Below are 9396 nucleotides of genomic sequence, written 5' to 3'. Positions count from 1 at the left end.
ATTGTTGATTTACACATTGTAGTAAATACACATTGTTTTCATCACACAATAGTTCATGTGCTGAAAGAATTTCAAGACATTTGACACTAGAATTAATGTTGCTGAATTATACCTAAAAATTTAGCTCAATTTAAGTTGCTGAAACCAAATTGTTTACAAAAATAACTTCCTGTGCTCCAAATAACTTGCTGTGATCCAACCAATCAAAAGTGGTTTGTTTTCAAATAGATGGTCCCAGAACCAATCAAAATTCTATAAACACCCCTTTGTTTTGGCTAGATGGAGCACTGATAGGGATTAGTGTTTATGATGCTAATTGATCTCTTATCTGATCCTGATCTTATCTGATATTTATTGAATAATACACAGCACACTTAGCATATTATATTTAATTGTGAATATTTCAATATAACTTACTGAATGGTGTTAGGAAATAAATATAATATTATAAATATTATTTAAATTGTCTTTTAAAATGTATGTTAATAGTCAATGTGGTAGACATTAATTGAATTGGGGTTAAATATCAGTGTAAGAAAGTTCAAATACTTGTTTTTTATGTTGTGAAGATATAATTGATTCTGGCAAGACCACATATTGTTTTTGACACTTTCAATATTTTTAATTATTTACCCACAGCCTGATTTAGTTGTACTTTTCCCTTTAAAAGCTGCTCTACTGATTCACATATTTTATGAGCAGACAAATTGTAATAATAAGACCATAAACATTATGTGAAGATAAAAAAGAATTCAGTACAATCCTCCTATTAAACACTATATCTCTGTCCTTTAACTTCAGTTATTTGCTATAGTGTTGCTCTTTTTTATGAAGATGCACTAAAACTACACTTGTACAGAAAGAATATTTTTTTTTGCAAATCAGAAGATACACTAATATGCACAAAAAATGCACTTCATTGAAAAAATGCACTTATTGCATAAAAAGATGCACTTTGTCTACAGAAGATACACTTAAAGTACAGTAAAATACACTTACAGATAATGAAAATACAGAAAAAATGCACTTTAGTGCACTTAATTATGAAAAAAATGCAGAAAAAATACACTTCTCGGTAAAAATGCAGAAAAAATACACTTTTTAAAGCGCATTTTGTTAAAAAGTGTATTTTATTTTGAGAAGGGTGCACAGTGCCACTATGGCCCTTTTGTTTCAGGATTAGGAAAATATTTGAGGATTGAGATTAATTTTGTAAATTCCATCATTTAAATATTTTGCATGACACCAATTCAAAGAGATATATGAGCATTTGTTTCAACAAATCATCCAGATACAATGTTGAGTGACCGTTTCTTATTACACGGTAGCTGAAATTTTAAATGTTTGGATGCAAACATCACCAGGGAATTACTACATTGCAAACACAATTTTGAGAAACATATTTTTTATTATCAGTTGAATTATCAATAATAAAATACGAATTGAAAGTCATTGAATGTTTTGACGATGACAAAGCAGTCGTAGGCAATTACATATCTCTTTTAGTTTTCGAAATAAAACATAATTTAACAATTATAAACCACCCAAGATTGATAAACCAAGACCTATATATATTTAAAGGTGTACGTGCCAAATCACAGCCGAGGTAGAACCAGCATTGAATTGACATATCTGTAAGATTAATTTTCCAATTTAAATTGATAAAACGGTGTGTGTGTGGTCGGTTCTCTTGACAAGCAGATTACATTGCTTTTATATTGAGTGCTATTTTGCCTTAGTGGCATTATCTTGTCATTAATATTTTGATTGCAAATGCTTTACTCGTTTAAACATTGCGTGATAAATTGAGGTAAAGAGGAAAGATACCCAGCTTTAGGCCAAAAAATAAGTGTTAAGTTTTTCAAGTCCCACTGAATATATTTTACAATGTCTTCTTTCATTGTTTTATCAATGGCGAAACACTTATTGCATGAACAATAGTATTTAGAGATTTAGGTTTAAATATAAGTTTTCAAGCAGTTAACTTTGCATGTGTTGGGGTTACTATGTCAGATAAAAAACAAATTATATTACTCTGACCCTCAATTCGAAACTTAACGCATATTTGGTATTATCATTTGTGGGCTCTGGCAAAGGCTAATAACTCGGACCCGTAATTTTGTAGATTTATTCCCCTTTCGTTCTTTGACGAGTTCGGAAATTGCGTGCATCAATGTTATATCTGTTTGTCTACTACAGATATTGAAACAAAACTACGCATTGGTTCAGTTGTTTTTAAAACAATCTCTTACTAAGACCCATAACTTTGACGAGCCTTTACGTTGCTATTCGCACCTTTCGCCACTTCAATCACTTTTATGGCAGATAATATAGAATACAATTATGACTCTGCAAATATGACAAATTACAATCAAATTAACGATGGGCATCTTTCAGAAAGCAGAGGTTAATGAAATGCCTGTGATAATTATCGATGCATAAAACGTTGTAGATACAAACACTATATGTATTTATATATCAATTACACCCAAGTGTGCTTGTTTATAGTTTTATGTTTTCCCACCACTGCCACTGATGCCATTAAATGTTCTATTCAAAACCAGGTTACCACGGATAGTTTTGCTCTTTTTTGCCTTAACCGCGCGTTAAATGCCTTTTATTGTACTGCACCAGACCCCTTGGTACTCCTGGAAAAACACTATTATACCATTGCTGATGTTGCTCCTTATGCTGATTATGACTGTGCTATTCGCTGTGTTGCTGTTGTTGCTGCCTCGGGTACTGTTGCATTTGATGATGTTAATGTTACCACTGCCTTTTATATGGCTTTATATTGCGAAGGCTGTGTGTTTGATTATGTAAATAACTCCAAATAAAAAGCTTAAATACAATTTAATAAAACAACAAATTGAGTTCTTCCTGCAAGAACGTACGTGGACTTACCGCTGCATCCCAAAATTTGTGTGAAATTCCACACCTTGTGTAGTGCAAAATTATGCCAGTTTGGCAACGAATATTATCAATAATTGTATATAAAGGAAACAATTCACACCCTATAAGAAAGCATATTTCTCGTTGTAAAACACAGCTCAAAGGCACTTATCCACTGGGGGCTGACGAGGTCAAAGCGTAGTCCGTTTCGCTACGACGTCGGGTATATGTTTTACTACGAAAACATTGTTTAAATACACATGACATAGAGAACGGATAAGTCGAAAATTGTGTTTAAAACGGGTAAAATTATGCTTTTCTAATAACAAAACTCTGGATTTAAGCACAATGACATTTCATAGGTCTGTTACATCAAATTATAATCCAAGATGTGTCTGGTTTATGCGGTTAAACCTGAAATATACCGCTGATTTATCAAACCGAAGTCAAGTTTAACTTAAAAAATGCAATTAAGGTTTACAACTGTGTTTAATTTTACAATTTCCATATTGATCTATGTATCGTTAAGCCACTGGTGTGTTTAGAAATGTGTAGGGTGACCCAGTTATCAGAAATAAAGGCTAAATATTATTAATAGGCATGATCATGTCTCTGACAGTATACGTATATGCCTCGCTACGACAACGCTTTAGCGTATATGCGTTTCTCAAAGAAGACGTATTGGTTATCTCTCAAAGGCAAAATAAAGAACAGTTTTTTTAATACAGAGTCATAAAGTGGCTGGATGTTTCCTTTGAGGAAGAGGTAGTAACAACGGCACAACATGACCCGAGACGCACAGTCGACATGGAAATGCACATTATTATTATATAATTAAATTCACGACTAGGCCAAAGGAAACGATTAAAATCGAAAATCCATATAACAGATGACAGTTGAGAGTCGAGAACCTAATGTCGTCGGTCTCAATAATAATGACGCATCTTCAACTTGTGACAATCCCATATACGTTCATTTTGATAGAAACCGACGATAGGTTTTCAGCATACGGTACTTTTTATCAAATAACTTTCGATTCTCGTTATCCCCAACTCGCTTATCTCGAAACTTTGCTTATGTCAAAGTAAATCCCATGTCCCAACTTCGATCATTATTGATCTCATACGGATTTTGATTTTTGCATTGTATATATCAAAGCGATTTTCTTGAAAATCGGTTATCGTCAACTAATTTTGAGATGAATTTCATGTTCGTTTACATAGTTTTACCTGTAAAATCCACACCTGTAACAGCCGTAAGGTGTGGAACGTAGGACCCCAATGGCACAAATCCACAATTGCCTAATCAATGTATTGTTGTTAAGGTGTGGCAGTGGGTTTCTGTCACAGGTTATTGTTTACTGCGTACATGACGGCCGGTAAATTTACATCGTGTTACAATGCGGTTAAGGCCCAGTCTCACTATGATGCCGGCGGAGCCCCAGTGCGTGATCAGGCATCTACCGGGATGAACCGGGGCCCTACCGGGATGAACCGGTGCTCCACCGGGATGAACCGTGGACGACCGTGGACAACCGGGGCTCCACCGGGAAAGTATTAAAATGTTTAATACCTCCGGGATGAACCGGAAGTCATCGGGTAGGACCGGCAACGACCGGCGTGGCACCGGGAACAACCGGGACTGCACCGGGAACAACCGGTACGGCACCTTAGCTCCACCGGGGCCCAAACACACCCCTGCAGAGCTACGACAACGCCCCGGTGGAGCCCCGGTGAATGCCGGCAGAGTCCCTTTATAGCTAAGTTACATAAGTAAACCGGTGCTCTGACGGTGCCGTCCCGGTTGTTCCCGGTGCAGTCCCGGTTGTTTCCAGTGCCAAGCCGGTCATTTCCGGTCCTTCCCGGTAACTCCTGGTTCATCCCGGAGGAATTAAACATTTGAATACTTTCCTGGTGGAGCCCCGGTTGTCCCCGGTTAAACCGGGGCGTTGCCTCAGCTCTGCCGGGGTCTGAACCGGTATAGCCCCGGTGAGTGCCGGCGTAGTGACGGTATACCGGGGCTCTGCCGGGACTCTGCCGGCTTTCACCGGATTCAACCTTTTCGTTTGGATGTTCATGCGCACAGTGAAGCACGGCATCTTTTGCACTGGGAAATGGCAGTCTGCAGTAACTGCAAACTGCATGTGATATGTCCTGAAATGGATACAGTAACTTCGTTGAGCAACCTATACATTATATTTGTACTTCGTTGCGCAACCTATACATACTCTGTGCGAAACCTATACATAAAGCGACTTGTAATTTCGTTCGAAACAAAGCATTTGAATAATTAAAATACATGTTCGTAACCTGTTTTGTACTTTGAAATGTGTGATGTACACTGAATCAAAGTAACATGTAGTTTTATTTAATTCAAGTTACAGTAATTGGCTATTTTAACAGAATAACCACCTTATGCATTGCTTCAAATCAAAATATTTCGATTTTAGCTCAAAATAAACTTAAAGGTTGCAACTATGCGCATTTGTTATTAGTTTGTTATTGAAAATAAGTACCTACCATTACTGGATGTTCCGTTCTCTAATCCATAAACACCAGAAAAGATGAAACTCGCCTGATTAAGTAGTGTATTTACACAATGTTTTCGTAGTAAAACATATACCCGACGTCGTAGCGAAACGGACTACGCTTTGACCTCGTCAGCCCCCAGTGTTATCATATATAAATTTCGCAAGAAAGTGATCTATTTGAAAGTTCGATTTCAGCCGAAAGATATGACATAGCATCAACAAGGGCTGATTAGGAAGCGTTCGAAAGAAGGTGCAGCAAGTATTTATGATATAGCATTGTCAAAACTTGCAAACGTGTTAATAATTGATTAATATTATGTACACCTTTGTTATGAATTGAACTCCATTGGCACTCGATAAAGATACTTTCAGAAAACAACCTAACGTATAAAACACATGTTTCACAGGTTTATGTGAATAGTTTGGAAATTGATTTTCAAAACATAATCAAATGATTAACTGGCAAAACATATGCATTAAGCAGACAGTTTCTTACATGCTCATTGAAACAGCACATAATAAATGTGGCACAGCCTGAGTGTCAACAAGAGCAGATAAGGCATTCAAAGTGATTTGCCTTTCATTTCTTATGAGTCATGTTGGTTTATTTAAACCTCTAGACAGTCAATGTTGAATATGGAGTGGAGTTTTACAACATAGAATGATGGACAATTTTGATCATGAATATCTTCTACTTGTTGCATGCCGATGATCATTTGGTTTGATCATCATATGCACGGCCTGTTTCGATGATACAATAATACAGTCAACTTCTTTCAGAGCTAAAGATGTTTAAATAAAGAGGGTTGTTTTACACATAGCAAAAGAAGTTTCTCATTATAAATGTGTTTGCACGCCTATTTTTGTATATAAAACCGTTTTTCTAGGGAATAGTACATACAAATAATTAGCGGTATAAAATAAAATTCCGCCCTCCAACATTCAATTTAGAAAGAATAGCCTGCAGAAATTAATCTTTTGACTAAATTAAAGTGCTATGCATATATTTGGTGTATACCTTGGCCCCTTTCCTTCTTCGATCAAATTGTCTGTCGGTGTGTTGGTGTTTCTGTAGAGCATTTTTCGACCATGTATAGAGAACGCTTTGAAATAGGGTCATTTAAATTTGTATGCTGGAAACTTGCACTCTGAAATCGCGCGGGTCATGGGTTTAATATTAAAAGTTTATATGTGTCCTCTTTTAAGCTTGTTGATATCATGCATCTGGGAGCACCTGATTCAACTATTTTTTATAGTAAAAAACGTAAACATCTTATTTTCTGAAACCGCAAGTGTTATTGGTTTATATTTGGTGTGTATCATATGGATGCCCTGCACTCAATGCATACTTAGGAAAATATTTACTCCACACTAGGTGCTATTCTCAATACCCCGCCAAAGGCAGAGGGATATCGAATTGGCGTTTTCTTTCCATCCGTCTTTACTTCAGTAAGTCGGTCATTTCGTCAATCCGTCCGTCAGGGCTATATCTCATATATCATACAAGACTTCAACAGGAAACTATCTAAGTGTATTAAAAGCGTAAAGGAAAATTGCAGTGTACACGAACCATTACCATAGTTACACTTTCTAAAATAAGAAATATTGCCCTGTGTTTTTGTATTGTGTAAATTGTCAGGGCTATATCTCAGATATGCTACAATGTTTCCATATGACACTGCACGTGTTTACAGATATCAATTAGGAGAGTTGCAATGCATAAACACACAACCCTACACTGTTTTTTTGTTTAGGATTATACCAAATATCAAGGGATTTGCACCCGTCAATATACAAACTGTATTTGGCTGGGATATCAATTTAACTAATTTGCTTCTTTTTATGTATTTAGTGAACAACTTATAATTTCTCATACTTTCAAGGCATATTGAAAATCGTTGTTATACAAAGTAAACATACATTAAACATACTTCATTTATTACACATACCTCACTAAGTCTACTTAATAATATACTCAGGAATCAACCATACATCTGTAAATTTGGTGTCAACTGCATACCAAATAACGCTTTTTATCTCCACTGGTGACATCGTCTAATCTGGAAAGAATGCGATTGCGTGTCTATCAAATATATTTATGTATACCATAATCTTGCTAAAACTGTTTATACATTATTTGTGAATGTGAAAATAATTGTTATGTTTTTGTGTTAAAACAAATTGGCTAAACGTAAAGATGGCTGCCGGGGGGGGGGAGCAGTTTTCCTTATTTGGCTATAGAGAAACCTTGTAAACACTCTAGAAGTCACAATTTGTGCCTAATCATCATGAAAGTTGGTCAAAATATTGTTTTTATTGATATCTCGGACGAGTTCGAAAATGGTCCAGATCGGTGAAAAAACATGGCCGCCAGTGGGCGGGGCATTTTTCTTTATTTGTATATTGTGAAAACATGTGAACACTCTAGAAGTAACATTTTTGGCCCAATTTTCATGAAATTTGGTCAGAATATTTGTTGCCTTGATATGAGAGTTAAGTTCGAAAATGGTTCCGGTCAGTTGAAAAACATGGCTGCCAGGGGGCGGGGGTGGGCAGTTTTCCTTATTTGGCTATAGAGAAATCTTGTAAACACTCTAGAAGTCACACTTTTTGCCCAATTATCATGAAAGTTGGTCAAAACATTGGTTTCATTGCTATCTCGGAGGAGTTTGAAAATGGTCCAGATCAGTGGAAAAACATGGCCGCCAGTCGGCGGGGCATTTTTCTCTATATGTATATATAATGAAAACATGTGAACACTCTAGAAGTCACATTTTTGGCCCAATTTTCATGAAATTTGGTCAGAACATTTGTTTCCTTGATATGAGAGTTGAGTTCGAAAATGGTTCCGGTCATTTGAACAACATGGCTGCCAGGGGGGGGGGCAGTTTTCCTACTTTGGCTATATAGAAACCTTGTAAACAATCTGGAATATAAAGAAGTGAAACTCCAGCTGCTGGAGCAGTATTGAATTTTCATTAAAAACAATTAGTTGGTCCTTTATTTAAGGCAAGTGGAAGTCACAATTGTTGCCCAATTATCATGAAAGTTAGTCAAAACATTGGTTTTATTGATATCTCGGTCGAGTTCGAAAATGGTCCAAATCGGTGAAAAACATGGCCGCCAGTGGGCGGGGCATTTTTCTCTATATGTATATAGTGAAAACATATGAACACTCTAAAAAACACATTTTGGCACTGTTTTCATGAAATTTGGTCAGAACATTTGTTTCCTTTATATGAGAGTTGAGTTCGAAAATGGTTCCGGTCAGTTGAATAACATGGCTGCCTGGGGGGGGGGGGCAGTTTTCCTTATTGGGCTATATAGAAACCTTGTAAACACTCTGGAAGTCACAATTTTTGCCCAATCATCATGAAAGTTGGTCAAAACATTGGTTTTATTGATATCTCGGACAATTTCGAAAATAGTCCAGATCAGTGAAGAAACATGGCCGTTAGTGGGCGGGGCATTTTTCTCTATATGTATATTGTGAAAACATGTGAACATTCTAGAAGTCACATTTTTGACCCAATTTTCATGAAATTCTGTCAGGACATTTGTTTCCTTGATATGAGAGTTGAGTTCGAAAATGGTTCCGGTCAGTTGAATAACATGGCTGCCGAGGGGGGGGGGGGCAGTTTTCTTATATTTATATAGTAAAAAAAGCTTGTGAACACTCTAGAAATCACATGTTTTGCCCAATCATCATGAAACGTGGTACAAAGATTTGTTTTTTATATATCACATCAGTGATTTTTTTTGCCAGAAATTACAGCCGATATTCGGCTGCTTCCCAATTGCAAAAATTGACGTTTTTTCCCAAAAATTTGATTAAAATTTCCCAAAAAAAAGACAAAATTTTCCCAATAAAGCCAATAAGATTACAATGTAATTTAGCAATAATTTCGAACGAGTGCCGATCGAGTTGCCGAGTCGTCGCCGAACAACAACTGACTTACGTATTTTTCGCGAAT

The sequence above is a fragment of the Dreissena polymorpha genome, chromosome 6 (assembly GCF_020536995.1).
Source record: "Dreissena polymorpha isolate Duluth1 chromosome 6, UMN_Dpol_1.0, whole genome shotgun sequence".
In the NCBI taxonomy this organism is placed as follows: domain Eukaryota; kingdom Metazoa; phylum Mollusca; class Bivalvia; order Myida; family Dreissenidae; genus Dreissena; species Dreissena polymorpha.
The sequence above is the reverse complement of the archived record's forward strand: the minus strand, read 5'-3'. Positions refer to the sequence as shown.